Source organism: Benincasa hispida, chromosome 9 (assembly GCF_027475165.1).
Source record: "Benincasa hispida cultivar pf3 chromosome 9, pf3_genome.v1.1, whole genome shotgun sequence".
Classification (NCBI taxonomy): Eukaryota; Viridiplantae; Streptophyta; class Magnoliopsida; order Cucurbitales; family Cucurbitaceae; genus Benincasa; species Benincasa hispida.
Genome location: NC_143486.1, coordinates 47,885,586 through 47,903,398, shown reverse-complemented (window position 1 = coordinate 47,903,398; position 17,813 = coordinate 47,885,586). Strand labels below are relative to the sequence as shown.

General features: G+C 32.7%; 1 long non-coding RNA gene across 2 annotated transcripts in view; it reads left to right on the top strand.

Moving 5' to 3' along the window:
* The window catches only part of LOC120085472 (uncharacterized), a 28,061-nt gene extending 14,344 nt beyond the window's left edge, over window positions 1-13,717 (top strand). For both annotated transcript variants that reach the window (XR_016531769.1, XR_016531768.1), the window contains 5 exons: window positions 1,817-1,941; window positions 11,761-12,008; window positions 12,701-12,777; window positions 13,094-13,179; window positions 13,348-13,717. This is a non-coding gene — a long non-coding RNA (uncharacterized LOC120085472). The remainder of the gene's footprint in view (window positions 1-1,816; window positions 1,942-11,760; window positions 12,009-12,700; window positions 12,778-13,093; window positions 13,180-13,347) is intronic.
* Window positions 13,718-17,813: the final 4,096 nt, after the last annotated feature.

The window sequence follows — 17,813 nt, the reverse complement described above, 5'->3', positions numbered from 1 at the left end:
AAACTCTATACGATCGATTACAGTCTCTACATGATCACTGAGGAACACTAGACAATTGATCACAAACACCCCGCGATCGCTTACAAAGTACTACACAATTGCTTACAAAATATTACGCGATCGTTTAGTTGATTCTATTTGATCGCCTACCAAATGCCATATGATCGCCTACCAAATGCTACCCGATCGCTTAGTAGAAGTAGATGATGGGCGGCACGCGACGATGTACTCTATACGATAGAGACTTCTGAACTCTCACTCTCGAGAGCTCTCCTTCCTCACTCTTGATATTTAAACTTCACTATCCTCTCATTCCGTTTCTTTCTTCTTTTAAACCTCCACTTCTCCCAACTGAATTAGAAGTCGTCTTTAATCGATTCAACCGCCTCTCCCCTATTCTTTCTTTCTTGATATTGCAACATAATCGGAGGCCTATCAAAGAAATATCAACTTTGGAAGCACTTCCAAGAACAATTGATTCATCCATCTTTTATAAAACTTAACCTCCATTAAAAATAAAAGAACCCTTTCTAGAATGCTCGTTCATTTTGAAAGTTTGCTGTTGGAAGTTTTTTTATGATCATCCACTCCTAAAGCATATCTTAATAGATACAACATGCATGGTTATTGAAGTCCAATTCATTTTATTATTATTGGTTTAAAATATAAAAAGTGTGTGTATATGTAAAAAAATCCTTGTAAATAGGCAAAATAATAGACCAATTTTGAAAAATAGACAAAAATTGTTGGACATATGATCAAAATTGAGATGTACATGCACAACAATTACATACTTTCTATATGTATGCTCAGTGATATTGTATTTCCATATTTGTCCTTAACATGATAGCTTTCTCTTGTAATAAGTTCGGGTAAGAATAATGTTTTCTTAAGAAAATTTTAAGTTTCTCACCGTACTATTGATCAATATCCTCACTTGGCTCTTCTAGTTTAAAACTTTTTATAATTTAAGATTTTGGTTGAAGAGCTTGTTATTATCTTTTAAGATTTTGAATTTACAATCTAATTGATCGAACAACGCATAAATTTAGGAAGATTGCTCCAAGTAGTTAATAATTCATGATAGTCTTCTTGATAGTTATATGATTGTCATCTTATTACCTTCTGATTGCCTTCTTTTTTTTGTCTATTGTCATCTAATTATTATTATTATTTTTTTTTTTTGCTTCTCTCAATGCATAAATTTTTCTTTTTTCTTACTTTTTCCCTGAAAATTAGTTAATATTTTCAGATAGTCATTTGATTACCTTCTGATTTTCACATGATTATACTATATTTCCTGTCACATAGTTAGTTCATAGTTTCTAATATAGTCAACTGATTGGCATTTGATTACCTTCTATTTTTTTTGTCAAGTAGTTAATAGTTCGTGATAGTTTTCTATTGCCTTCTGATAGTCATATGATTGTCATCTTATTACCTTTTGATTGCCTTTTTTTCTGTTTATTATAATCATTTTTTTTTTTTTTTTTGCTTCTCTCAATGCATAATTTTTTTCTTTTTCTCACTTTTTCTCTGAAAATTAGTTAATATTTTCAGATAGTCATTTGATTACTTTTTTATTTTCATATGATTATACTATATTTCTTGTCACATAGTTTGTAGTTTCTAATATAGTCAAATGATTTCCATCTAATCACCTTATATTTTTCGTCAAGTGGTTAATATTTAATGAAAATCTTTTGATTGCCTTCTAATAGTCATATGATTGTCATCTTATTACCTTCTGATTATCTTCTTATTTCCTTTTTTTTTATCTATTGTCATCTAATTATTTTTTTATTGCATAAAATAGGAAGAACAAGGAAGATGATAAAAGCAAAAAAAAAAAAAAAAAGACCAAGAAAAGTTGAGAAAGGAGAATGTTTGACAAAAAAAAAAAAAAAAAGTAAAAGAACAAGGATCAACCAAAGCCCTAAAGTAAGTAGCATATTTCGATATTGTTAGATTGCCTATTGATTGGCTTATGTTTTACTTCATGTAATTAGTGATTGTTGTTTGATACACTCATTTCTAAAATCTAATATAGTGTCAATATACTTTAATAGGACATTCCATCACATCGGGTCAAGATTCATTATTATTCTAAGTTTGAAATAATTGAAACCTTGATTAAGAATCTAACACCAACACAAATGAAAATGTTTAAAAGAGGCTCATTTGGATTCTTTTTATACTTTAGAATCATTATATTTCAAGGACAATTGTTAGTTCATCTTATAAGAAGATTATCTGAAAAAGATAGCACATATGAACAATTGGTCTTCCATTTAGAAGGGTTTAAAGTTAGATTTCCATGAAAGAATTTTCTTTGATCATTAGTCTAAATTGTAGTCCATTTCTACAATCTTTACAATTGACCAATGAGCAAGGTAAACCGCGTTTATTGAGAGATGGAATTTTCAAGAACTTAGGTTCAATTAAGAGAAATCATATAGTAGCTTCTATTGCAATGCCTTCACGTGATGATAAGTCGATGGTAAAGCTTGCAAACTTGTACTGAGTGTTTCCTTCGTTGCAAGAAAATGCATAATGAGGTGGAGTCAAAAGAACTTGAGAAGATAGAAAATGATGAAACTTTAAATAACTTTCTTTTGGGTGATTAGTTTTTAATCTAACTGTGAAATTCGTTAGAATGGTTGTACAATCCAAAAGCCCAACTGTACATTGCAAGGTTTATCAGAAACTTTGTTATGTTGGGCATATGAAATTATCCCAAAACTTAACAAGGTGTTGGGATTGTAACATAAATTAGTGAAGAATGCCTAAGAATGTTGAGATAGAAAGCAACAAAAAAACATGATTGGAACTACCTCCAAGAGCTTATCTTCAAAGCAAGTGATGTAAGTTTATCGACTATAGTGATTACATTATTCTCTACTTTCATTTATACTTTGATATCACTGGCTCATTAAATTATATTCATTTTGTATAATAGTTTACTGTTGTGCCTTTGAATCCATTAGATGTTGAATTACATTCAAATTACTTCCCATATTTTGTCAATGAGCCATTGGATGTAATTGAAGAAAGATGGAAATATAAAAGGACAATACGCTTAGATGATGAAGAAGAAAATTGGAAGTAAACCAAAGATAGAGAGTTCAGGAGCAGAAGCCTCTATTAGAGTGAAAATGAGGAAAATAAAAGAGGTTTTAGAATTTTTTAAGGAGGAAACTATTAAATTGTCAAAAACTACAAATGAAGTGTGAAAATTGTTAAACTTCATCAATGAAAGATTACCTCCAACAATCCTTCTGAATCATTCTACCCAAATAATCCTCCAACAACAAGCCTTCAAATAATTGAAGATCAAATGTGTTGGGTTTTATGTCCTAAAACTCACAGTTTGTAAAATCATAAACATTTTCTATTATCAATATACTTGTTATTGATCTCATAAATTGTATGAAAGTCTAAATCCAATAAACTAAGACCCATGAATATTGTATGAGTACTTGAACTTTATGTGAAGACATAAGAGTGGATCAGGTTCGAGTAAATAGTCAAAATGATCTATGGTACATGAATGAGATTGGGTACCTTATTCTAATAACACCATTGGATGTGGCCTACTGATGGAACATGAGACATACACGGCGGAATTCGGACCTAATTACACCCTAATTGCTCTTAAATTAAAGGAAATAAGCATGCATCATGAAGGAAAAAACAGTGAATTAAAAGTGTAGAGATGCTACCTTTGAAGCTCCCGAAAGCCGCTTCTCCTCGTTGAATCTCGACCCAAACTCTTTTGAACACCACTAGAGTTGACCTATTATCCTCTGGACTCAGAACCGAGTTGTGGGACCCGGTGGATGAAGAGAATCGAGAGAGAGAAAATAGATGAAAATAAGGAATGGAATTTTGAGTAGGTTTAGGTGTTTCCTTTTTTTTCTTCAAAAAATTGTAATTTTCCAGCCTAAATATCAGAAAAATAATTTTCAAAATGGCAAAAGTCTTTTAACTAAATTGAAAAGCTCAATTTATAGAAAAAAAGGCATGCAACAATTGCATGAAAAAACTCCACAAAAAATCCAACACCTAGAATCCACTCACATAGTGGGCTTAATGTCTCCACTATAAGCCAACACCTAGCCCACTATTTTGTTAGTGGAATTATCCAACAAAATTTTAGATTTTTCCACTAACTATAGTCAAAGGGCAAAATAGTCATTTGGTCAAAGTCAAACTTTGACCAAAAAGTCAACATTTTGACTTTTTATGATTTTTCCGTGTTGAATAATTTTGACCTCCCGAGCATGAATCTGCATTCATTTTCTCGAAATTCAAATCACATTTGAATATAAGGTCGGTCAAAGTTTTGACTTTTTACAACTTTGACCATTTCCATCATTTTCGAGCTTCCGAATATGAACGTATTCATATTCTTGATATTTAAATCACATTTAAATATTAAAGCTGTATTTCTAAGCTGAAAAACTCGATCACTATATCACATATACTTATCGGTTTCTCTCTTTCTACCTAATTCGAACAATTCGAATTATTCTATCATACTGTTCTAAGTTTATTCCATATGAGCTAGTAGGGAAACCTAATGAACCTATAGATCATGGGCTCCAATGATCCGACATTAGCTAGCTAAACTCTTTAGACAGAGCTAATCAACATTCGTTAATTAACGGTTCATTCCACTAAAGTCCCGTAGTTGCACTCCCCTTATTATAGATATATTTGTGTCCATTTGATATAACCATGATTAGTAAGTTAATCCTTCACAGGTTGTTCTTAATCTCGGCTGGGTCATAAAAACCATTTTACCCCTAAGACTACATCTTGTTCCTTAAGTTCCACTGATCCTCTAATGAACAATTGGTTTAAGGTCCAACCTATAAACCGAATTCCTCTCGGGCCAAGGAGAGGGTGGGGCCCCTTGTTCAAGACCTGGATTCAGTACTAAAGGGAACAACCTATCTACTGTCCCTATAACAGGTAGGAGTAAATTCCATCTTGCACCCTATGTTCCCAGCTATCCACCCGATCTAACCCCTGAAAGGGGAGGCTTATTGGGCCAGCGATATTGAACTGCCCTCACCTATGCAGATCTAAGGATAATTCTGAGTGAACAGGAGTTCATAGTTAGCTCAGGATTAAGATTAAGTTACCTAGGTCATCAATTAACGAAATAGTCAGTTTTATACATAAAACGGTATTTAGAACGTAAAAAGTGACTATTTCATGGTTCAGTCTTATGTAAACTCTTTACATAGGATGCCCCCACTCATATATCTCTATATGAACGATCCAGGATCACATCGTTTGTACTAACTACAAAGTGGGCTGCATCCATAATGTCCCCAGAATAAGGCGCCCAACCTTATTCATATACTATAGACCATTTTGGCTATATATTTGAACTTGATCCACCTTTATGTTACTACATAAAGTTCAAACTACATTAAATAGCCTCTGGACCTTAGTTTATTAGATTCAAGATTACAATTTCAATAACAAATTTATCGAAAAACAAAACATAATATATTTATTAATTTACAAACTTCGAGTTTTAGGACATAAAATCCAACACCTACACTGTAGTTGTTACAAAGAGTTGTAAAGTGCTATATACGATGTGATCCTAATTCGTACATGTTATGACATGAGGAGTGGGGGCGTCCTATGCAATGAGTTTGCATAAGATCAGGACCAAAAAATAAGTCACTCTTACTTTATAACATTGTTTACTGTTTAAGACTGACTATTTCACCTAGATGACCTAGGTAACTCTTAATCCTGAGCTAACTATAAAGTTCTGTTTATTCGGGATTGCCCTTAGATTTGCATAGTTGAGAGTTGGCTCAACAGCGCTGGCTCAATAAAACTCCCATTTCAGGTAAGGAATGAGGAGATTGTTTCGGTCAAAGCAGTAGGAGATATAAAGTCATTTATAGGAGATAAGTACATTTATTTGAAAAATGTATATTATATTCCTTCTATGAAAAGGAATCTAATATCAGTCTCTTGTTTGCTAGAACAAAATTATAAACTTTATTTCGAAAATAGTGAAGTGTTCATCAATATGGGAAATAAAGAGATTATAATTATAAACCCTAACATGCATACTATATATTATAAAAATTATAAACCATATTAGTCTGTGTTTAATTATTTATGCATTTAATGTATGTTATAATCAAATAAATCTTGTATGTGCACATAGTATGCCATTTGACTTAAAATCCCGCCATAGGAAGCATGTAACATGCATTGAAAGTATGTTATAATTGTTATAATAAATAGTATGCATGTTAGGGTTTCTTGTATTTAATATAAATGTTATATTAAATTTGAATGCCTCATGTATGTTATGGATGAAATCATGTCTAAAGTTTTATAAGTTGTTATAAAATTGGGTTAGACATTTAAAATCCATAACAACAGCTGCATGCTCACGTAGGTTGACCACTTGTTTTAATTGTTAAAACTTATAAAACCTAGGTTACAAACTCAACCAATATATAATCATGTCTAAGGCTGGGGGTACTTAAGTTGACGGTTTATGGAACACCCCCTACCTGGGGATTATGGGCGAATTATTGAGCGTTGGTAACCGGTTTTATGAGCATACGTGAGTGATGTGAGGTAATAAAATGATTTATCACCTAGACATCGTAGGTTAAAATCCAATTATAAGAGTTATACTTGGATAAACCACACAGACTTAGGGTTGTTTTATTAGCCGAAAAGAACCTAAGTATAAATCTACCCAAAATAGAACACTTCAGTGGCAATTTAATAACTTCTATATGATAGAGTTATTAGAAAACTTCAATGGGAGATTAATAACATATACGATATGTTATTTTTAGCTCTCACGTCTCTAAGAGTACACAATCCAGATTTAAGCGGTACTTCGTGTCACTCTGGGGGTGATCTCTCTTCTAAAAGTACTTTGTAGCTTAAATCTAGATTTTGATGAATAAGAGGAAGTTGTTCAAATATAAGTCTTTTATACGATAAATAGATTTCAACTACCACGTCTCCACATAATTTACACCATGAGATTCATATGACGCTTCGTGTCACCCTGGGAGTGACCTCCCTTCGGAGAGTGTTTTGTATGAGTCAATATCAGGTAAACAGAGGAAGTAGTTCATAGTAAGTGAGTGAAGGATATGTGTCAATATATCCTACGGTCTCCTCCATTAGTCTGAACCGTGAGATTCCTATGTTGTGCCTGCTGGTTTGCTTTAGACGGCCCTTTGCTAGTCGTTTAGTGACGGCTATCCCCTCGGAGGGTTGTAACATAGGATTCGGAACAACACAGGCTTCAGTAAAATGAATAGGGTCTTATAGTTCCATTTTTTATGTTGTCTTCTATTTCGAAGGCAAATTTATACCGTCCTATAGGATATGAAAATGGCGGGTCACACTTACAAGAATTACTAAGTTGTTAGTAAAGATCTTGACCGAAAACGATAACTAAACGACTATAGGAATAAGAGTTATTCCGGAAACAGTAGGAGTAAGAGTTATTTTGGGATAGTGTTTGGTCAAAATTGTTTGTTTTAGTGAAGGAGTACCAAAAGAGCTTTAACAGAGGATTGTCCTCTATCTCCCAACTCATCTAAAATTATGAATTATGTAAATGAGTATGTTGAATTCGAACAACAAGATAAATATGATTTACTTGTTATCAAAGCATGTTTAGTGAAAAACAATAAAATCTGGATAATTGATCCAGGTGCCACTAATCATGTATGTACTATCTCACAGGAAACAAGTTCCTGGAGACAGTTGACTGAAGGTGAAACAATCTTTAAGGTAGGACCTGGGAGATTGTTTCGGCAAAAGCAGTGAGAGATATGAAGTTATTTATAGGAGATAAGTACATTTATTTGAAAAATGTATATTATATTCCTTTTATGAAAAGGAAACTAATATCTGTCTCCTGTTTGCTAGAACAAAATTATTATAAAGTTTACTACCAAATTCTTTTTGGGGACACGCAGTTGAGACTACGGTGTATATTTTGAACATGGTTCCCTCGAAAAGTGTTTCTAAAACACCTTACGAGCTCTAGAGAGGACGTAGAGAAAAATCTATATTACTTCAGGATTTGGGGTTGTCCAGCACATGTGTTGGTGTAAAATCCTAAAAAGTTGGAACACCGTTCAAAAGTGTGCCTATTTGTAGGCTACTCAAAAGAAACAAGAGGTGGTCTCTTTTATGATCCTTAAGAAGATAAAGTATTTGTATCGACAAATGCAACCTTCCTAGAGGAAGATTATATAAAGAACCATCAACCTCGCAGTAAGCTAGTAATAAAAGAAATGTCCAGAGAAACGAAAAACGTATCAACAAGAGTTGTTGATCGAGCACATCCTTCAACAAGAGTTGTTGATAGGGCAGGTCCATCAACAAGAGTTGTTGATGAAATCTGATACTTCACATCCTTCTCAAGAGTTGAGAATGCCTCGTCGTAGTAGGAGGTTTGTGCAACAGCCTAACTGGTACATGGGTTTAACTGAAACTCAAGTCATCATACCAGATGATGGTTTAGAGGATCTGTTGTCTTTTAATCAAGCAATGAACGATTTGGACAAAGACCAATGGATTAAAGCCATAGACATTGAAATGGAATCTATGTATTTCAATTCTGTCTGGGATCTTGTAGATCGACCGGAAGGGATAAAACCCATCGGTTGCAAATGGGTCTACAAGAGAAAATGAGACCAAGCTGGTAAGGTACAAATCTACAAAGCTAGACTTGTGGCAAAAGGGTTTACCCAAAGAGAGTGTTTAAATTTTAAAGAAACCTTCTCTCCAGTTGTCATGATAAAGTCTATTAGAATACTCTTGTCCATAGCCACATTTTATGATTATGAAATATGGAAAATGGATGTCAAGACAGATTTTCTGAATGGCTATCTTGAAGAGAGTATCTATATGTCTCAACCATAAGGGTTTATACAGTAGGGTCAAGAGAAAAAAGTTTGCAAGCTAAATCGATCCATTTATGAATTAAAACAAGCTTCTAGATCCTGGAATATGAGATTTGACGCTGCGATCAAATTTTAGGCTTTGAACAAAATATTAACGAACCCTGTGTCTACAAGAAAATCGTCAACAAAACTGTCGCATTTTTGATGTTGTATGTTGATGATATTTTACTCATTGGGAATGAGGTAGAATATCTAGCTGACGTTAAGAGATGGATGACTTCACAATTCCAAATGAAAGATTTGGGATAAGCACAGTATGTTCTTGGAATCCAAATAGTTTAAAATCATAAGAACAGAACATCGGCATTATCTCAAGCATCTTATATAGACAAAAGGTTATCTAGGTATAAAATGTAAAATTCTAAGAAATGATCTTTACCTTTCAGGCATGGAATTCACTTGTCTACGAAGCAGAGTCCTAAGACACCTCAAGAGGTTGAGAAGATGAATCGAATTCCATATGCATCTGCAATTGGGAGTTTGATGTATGCAATGTTGTGTACTCATCCCGACATATGCTATGCCTAGGAATTGTCAACAGATTTTAGTCCAATCTTGGTCATGACCATTGGACTGCTGTTAAAAACAATTTTAAGTATCTTCAGAGAACGAGGATTATATGCTCGTGTATGGTCCTAAGGATCTGATCCTTACTGGATACACTGATTCTGACTTTCAGACCGATACTGATTCGAGGAAATCAACTTCAGGGTAAGTATTCACTCTGAACGGAGGAGCAGTTGTGTGGAGAAGCATCAAGCAGACTTGTATTATGGACTCCACAATGGAAGCTGAGTATGTAGATGCAAGCGAAGTAGCAAAAGAAGCAGTATGGCTCAGAAAGTTCCTGACACGTCTGGAAGTAGTTCCTAACATGCACCTACCTGTCACTCTCTATTGTGACAACAGTGGAGCAGTTGCAAATTCAAAGGAACCACGAAGCCATAAAAGAGGAAAGCATATCGATCGGAAGTACCATCTCATCTGGAAGATTGTACACAGAGGAGACGTCATTGTCACTCAGATTGCTTCCCAAGACAACTTAGCTAGTCTATTTACAAAGGCCCTCTCGGCTAAAGTGTTCAAGGGTCACATAGTAGGACTAGGTCTACGAGTTTTGTATCACTGGGGCAAGTGGGAGAATTGATGGGTATTGTGATGCCCTAGTTTATTGTATTTGTACATTTTATTCTCTCCATGTAAACTCGACATTGTATATATTTGTATCTATTGATCCACTGGAGTTTTAGTCATGTGGAAGTATTGTTGGGTTTTATGTCTTAAAACTCGCAGTTTGTAAAATGATAAACATTTTCTATTATCAATATACTTGTTATTAATCTCATAAATTGTATAAAGGTCTAAATCCAATAAACTAAGACCCATGACTATTGTATGAGTACTTGAACTTTATGTGGAGACATAAGAGTGGATCGGGTAAGAGTGGATCGGGTTCGAGTAAATAATCAAAATGATCTATGGTACATGAATGAGATTGGGTACCTTATTCTGGTAACACCATTGGATGCGGCCTTCTCTGTAGTTGTTACAAAGAGTTGTAAAGTGCTACATACGATGTGATCCTAATTCGTACATGTTATGACATGAGGTGTGGGGGCATCCTATGCAATGAGTTTGCATAAGATCAGGACCAAGAAATAAGTCACTCTTACTTTATAATGTTGTTTACTGTTTAAAACTGACTATTTCACCTAGATGACCTATGTAACTCCATCTTAATCCTGAGCTAAATATGAATTCCTATTTATTCGGGATTGCCTTTAGATTTTCATAGTTGAGGGTTAGCTCAACAGCGCCGGCTCAATAAGAATCTCATTTCAGGTGTAAGACTGGATAGATAGCTGGGGAGATAGGGTGCAAGACGGAGTTCACACCTACCCGATTTATGAGTAGGAGAAAGGTTGTTCTTTCAAGTATTGAATCTAGGTCTTGAACAAGGGGTCCCACCCTCTCACTAGGCTAAAAGAGTTTGGTTTGGTGATTGGATCACAAACCAGTTGTTCATTAGAGGATCAGTGGGGACTTGAGGAATAAGACGTAATCTCGAGGGTAAAACAGATATTTAACCCAACCGTTATTACGAACAACCTGTGAAGGGTCGACTTGCTGATTATGGTTAAATCATGTGGACATAATATATCTACAGTGGGGGGAGTGCAACTATGGGTAGTGGAGTGACCCATTAGTTAACGAATGGAGATTAATTTGGTCGGATGAGTTTAGCCAATTAATCTCGGATCATTGGAACCTATGATCTGTAGGTCTGCGAGGTCCCCTACTAGCTTGTAACGGACTAGCTCTAGAATAGCGTGATAAGTTAATTTGAAACGTTCAAATTAGAATTAAGGGAATTAGTAATTATATGAGATATAATTTGTTTAATTTTAGAATTAAACGGAATAGGAGAATTTATATATTTAAATATGATTTAAACATATAAAGATGGATATGTGTTAAAATTAATTTAATATTTGATATTAAATTAATTAAGTTTTATTTAACAATTAATTTATGAAATTAATTAATTTTTTATTTTTAAAATCCAATAGATTTTTTAAATCAAAATTTGATTTTTAGATAATATTGGAAAAATTGGAAAACAAAACACAAAATGGAAAAATTGTTTTTTCCATTATCCATCTTTGAACTAGCTCACACATAAAGTATTGTCTTGCCTTTGTCTTCTCCAAGCATGAGCTGCAACTGATGCAGCTCTTCTCTTTACATGTTGATCTACAATATAATGAAGAGATTGGAGGAAAAATCGAGCATGCAATCTACAAAATTTTGAGAGAAAATTCGATTTGAAGAAAGGTTCTTCAACATAGGTTGCTGCAGTGTGCTTTTCTCCTTCATCCCTTGATTCAAGCTTGTTTTGAGTCCCATAACTCAATCTAGAGTACCAAGAGAATAGTGAGGAAGATCTTGAGGTGGTCTACAACAAAATATAGAGAAGATTGCAGCTGGAGAATAAGCTTTGAAGAAGTTCTACAAGAGGTATGTCTTGAAACCTTTTTTTTTTTTTTGCAGAAGCATGCTTTATATTATGCCAAAATTAGTGAATTTGAATGCTTCGATGATACTTATGCTTCCGCTATTGTTGATACAATCCTACAAAATGAATATTCATCGTCTAGAAAACAAAGAGGTCAAATGTTTTCTTCTATTAACTTACTAATACAATTTGGATTATAAACTTATAATAACATACTGAGTGATTCCTTTTAATTTCATTAGACTAGAGAAGAAGGAGAAAAAGAAAGGGAAGATAAACTAGAATATGAACAAAAAGAAGGACAATAAGGGAAAAAAGATGATAAACAAGAAGATATACAAAAAAAATGATGGATAAACAAGAAAAAGAACAAGGAAAAGAAGGCCAAGAACATGACGAATTGGATGAAATTTTGAAATCAATTAATAAAATGGTCAAGTTTAACCAGGTGTTGTTGCTGATTAAAATCAATTTTAAATTAAGTAGTTTTTTATTATCTTCTGATTGATATCTGACTACCATTTGATTTCATTTGATTGACATCTGATTACTTTCTATGTTTTGTCATATAGCTAGCAATTTTTGATATAGACATCTGATTTCCATGTAATCGCTTTTTGAAAATCATTTGTCTGTTAACTAATACTAAATAGCCATCTGACTTTTCTTATTTATATTTGATAATTTTCTCAAGAAGTTGAAGGACAAGGAAATAAAGCATAAGAGAAAAATAAGGAAAATGAAGATACAAGAGAAGAAGACCGTGAGATTGTAAGTAGTGAATAATAAACATGTTTTGATGCAATTTTTGTTTCTTTTGTTGAATAACAATGAATTATGCGTTATCATAACAAGTTGAACGACATAAAATCCAAGAAGAGAAAAAAAAGAGATGAAGAAGAAAGAGAGAAAATGACAAAGAAAAAGCATGACAAAGGCAAAAAATCGGTAACATTATTTTCTTCAAAATCATCTTCATTAATTTACAATCTGATCACCTATTTTTTATCACGTATGTAACAACCTCTAATATTGCTTTCTGATTACAATCTTATAGCCGTCTAATTACCTTTATTTTTTATAATAGGTTGAAGGACATAAAACCCAAGAAGAACAAAGAAGAGAATAAGAAGAAAAAAGAGAAGAAGATGAAGAGAAAATGACGAATAAAAAGTATGAAAAAGACAAAAGACCGATAACATTATTTTCTTCACTATTATCATTATCGAATTACCTTAAGATTTCTATCAGATTGTTATTCGATTGCTATATAATCTCTTTTCAATTACCTTCTGATCACTATCTTATACTTAATTCTAATTTTTTTCTTTATTTTTTGAGGTTGTTGAGAATAGAATGCAGACAAGAAATGCTTCACAACATAAGTCTGGAGTGGAGAACGAATGATCAAGAAGAAAGTTGAAACCCACACCCAAGGTTCTTGATTTGGAAATGGCAAAAAAATAAAAATAAAAATCTCCAAAAAAAGGCACGAAAAACATACACTATTATTGAAGCACCTAGTTTTTATTTGAATATTCCCAACCGAAATGAGATATGTTTGTTTTGGAAATTTTGTAGGCTTTAATGTTAGACTTTATGTTTTTTGTTGTAACGTGTAGAACAATGTTTTCAAATGTTAGACTCTAATGGCACATATATTTTGATTGATAAGTGAAATAGTTGTAAAGCCTTCAATAGTGAAACTTGATCATTTAAGGAAACTAAAATTTGCTCTTCTTTCCTTCTTGTTTATGTTTCTAGATCATCTTATGACCTTCTGATTGTTGTATGATTACTTTATATTCCTTGTCAAATAGTTTGTTGTTTGTGATATTATTATTTGACTACAATTTGATTACATTCTAATGGAAATGTATTCAATCCATATACTAAAAACGATGTCAAACACCTCCAAAATCAAAATGCAATATGATAATATCAATGTCATTCATATATAAAAACAACTCCAAAGTCCATATACTAAAAAACAATGTCCAACAATTCCAAACAATACATTATTATAGACTCAAATGAAAACAAATAGTAAAGATATCTTTGATGTCCACAATATGATTGTTCAAACAGGTGGATTTTGACATTTCTTTTATTATGACCAACATGTTTATAATCGCTACACTTTTTGCGCTTTTTCAATTCACCAATTGAAGGCATCCTTTAATTCTGAGGTCTTCTTGATTGATGTTTAATAATTGGAGGCAATATATTGTCATTCATCTCTGCACTACTCCATTCATTATGGTTACCAATAGGACAAACTACTCCACCGTACGTTGATGCCAATGTACTAACAAAATAAAACTTTGAGACAAAAGATTATGGATTTAAATCAAGTCCATGAATAATAACAAGAGCATGATTGCAAGGTATTTCTTCCAAATTAAACAAAATATTATGGATTTAAATCAAATCCACAAATAACTATACTACTTCATTCATTATGGTTACTAACAGGACAAACTACTCCACCATACGTTGATGCCAAGAGCATGACAACTACAACCATGACAATTCAACTTTACCAGAAATGTTTTACCTCCATCAACTACTTGATATTCAAAATCATCAATAGGATTAACCTAAAAATATAAAATCAAAATAAATAATATAAGATGACAATCAGATAACAAACACATACCAATCTGATGACAATCAGATAGCAATCATATACCAATATGATAGCAATCAATATAAGATAACGATTAAGGAATCAAATAGAAATCAAATAGCAATCACTTACGATGAAACTCTGTGATTCATCAACTAGTTTTCTTATCATTCCTTCAACCCAATTACTTAAAATAATCTTCAAACTAGATGATGATTTACGTCTATCATAAACCACTATTGGAGTAACTCTCTGATTGAATCAAGTAATTATGCAACAAGTAATTTCTTTCATTTTTCATAATGAATTCAAACTCTCAACAGTATTTTTTTGTTATCATTTGATATCTTCTTTGCTTAGAGTATGCACAGGCCCATCTATCAAATCCAACATTCCTAAGATATTCTCTGATAGATGGGTAGACTTTAACCACCTCACATACAACTCAAAATCATCTATTGTATAAGATTTTACACACGAATGAAAATTTTTATCGATCAAAGAATCTTTGAATGACAACTTCACATTCTTCAAAAGATGTTCCATACAAACACAATATTGAGCTGACGGAAATACATTTAAAACAAATTTTGAAATGCTTATATGCTTATCAGAAACAATAACTTATCCCTCTCGATCCCCGAAACAAACTTTTAACTCCTCAAAAAAATCAGTCCCAAAAGGTATCATTTTCTGAATCTACCATGCTGAAAGAAAGAGAAAAGTTTGACTATTACAGTCCATTGTTAAGGCAGCTAGTAATGTTCCAGCATATTACACTTCAAAAATGTCCCATTAACTAATATTTGATCTACAATATCTCCAACCTTCGATGGATGACCCCATAGCTATGAAGCAATATTTAGAGAATGTCCATTTAAATCCAATTCATATTTAGTAAATGACCCTATAAAAAAAAGAGAAAAAGAAATAACTTATTATAAATGTATGTGCAATCTGTTAACTAATTACTAATGGATTACTAACCGATTACTATATAATCAATTGACTGATATACCAATTAATAGGTATATGAGTCAACTGATTATTAACTTATAACTATAAAGTTAATCAACGACATAAGAAAATAAGTGAAAAAACAAACCTAGATTCATTTCTTTTAACTTTAGAAAGAAATTGGAAATCAAAGCATAAGAAAGAACTTGGGAATCAAAGCATAAGAATCATCGGGATCTCCTTTTAATAAATTCATAATGGATTCTTTTGCCTGCTATGCTTTATTATAATTGACATTAACCTCATAATTCATCAGCATGTGATATATAATATCTTTTGGTGTTGAGTGATCATAGTTATATCTTAAATTCTCGACCATACAATCACTAATAAACTATGAAGATGTCTGCCTATGAGAACCACGAATCATCATAGAGCAATTATGCTCACTAATATACGTTTGAATCATCCATAATTCTCTACTTCTATAATGTGAGGCTCTAACAGACCATTAACAACCATCTTGTGCACATTCCAACTCAACAAATTTTGGATTTGATCTCAAAGTTCTGAACTCCAAATTATTTTTCACTACTATAAAATTAAATGACTTCAACAAAATTTCCATACCAGCAAACAAATCCTTCTTCTTCAAAGACGACACAAAAGACATATTGTTAATATGGAAATCGCTAAAAACTTCTAATTCACCTCCAAAATCAGCCTCAACTATAGAAGAAGAAGTATCAACTGAAACTTCTGAAAGCATATTCACAACATGAGCAACCAAGGGATATTTTGTAAATTGATCCTTAATCACTGTAAAAAACCAACATACTTCTTTATTTTCGAGAATCTTAACAATATGTTGAACCCATTACTACCTAAGACCAATAAAAATGGGAGTTCAATGGATGAATCAAGTCGAGTTTCCTTCTGTATGAAGTTAAAAAAAGACTCAAAAAACATCATTTCATCAACCAAAAAACCAATAGTTTTGTAATCTATATAGCATTCTCTACCATCCCATTGACCACTATGGAAAATGACTATTGGAAGCTTAACCAATACTACAAAATATTGTAAAAATACAAAAGCTAAGTATAGGATTAAACTCACATTGATATATAAGTATATAATATAGATTATGGTAATCAGATAACCATCACTTGAAATTAGGTGCAAATAAATGAAAATTAGATATAAATCATCTCAGTGGAATAGAATTTAGAAAAATTGAAATGGAAAGAGAACACATAACAATCAAAGAACATTAGAAGAATAAGAATACAAACTGAAACACAAAATCTTTAAATAGAGAAATTGAACACAAACTACAAATAATCTTCAAGCAAGAATGAATTTCAAAAAAACAATTGAACTGACTATCTAGTCTAAAACAAATACATCAAACACAAACTGAACATAAAATCGAACGAAAATATATCATGAAACAAGAAAAATCGAACTACAAGTGAAGATGAACTTCAAAAAAACTAACTCCTTAAGTACCACTAATCTCTCTAATGAACAATAGGTTATAGTCCAACTATAACCGAATCCCTCTCAGGCCAGGAGAGAGTGTCGCGTCACATTGTTGAAGCCCTGGAATCAACCCTTTAGAGAGTAATTTCTCTACTTACCCTAACACTGGGGAAGGAGTGAATTCATACTTATGTAGTTGCGTTCTCAGCTTCCCAATCAGACGAAATCCTAAAATGGTAGGCATATTGAGTTGGTGAAACTGGCCACTCTCACCCATGCAAATCAACAAATTGCCTTCGTAGGCAAGAGTTCACAACTCACTAAGGATTCGGGTCAAGTCATCTATGGTTATCTTGGTGAAATGTAAGTCTCTTTTAGCAATGGTATTATATAAAGGGACTATTCATTTCATAGTTCAGTCTTATACAAACTCTTTGTATAAAATACCCCGACTCACATATTTCCACATGAATGATCAGGATCAAATCACTTATAGCACTTTAACAATTGTAACAACTACAAGGCGAGTCGTATTCGTAGTATCACCAAGATAAGATACTCAACCTTATCAATCTACTACAGAACATTTAGATTATCACTTAAACATGATCCATCTGTATGTCTCCACGTACATGTTTAAGTTACAGTTGATAATCTTAAATCTTAGTTTATTGGTTTTTGGGTTAATGCAACTAAATGTCGAATAAAATACCTCTTATTTTATTAGATAAAATAA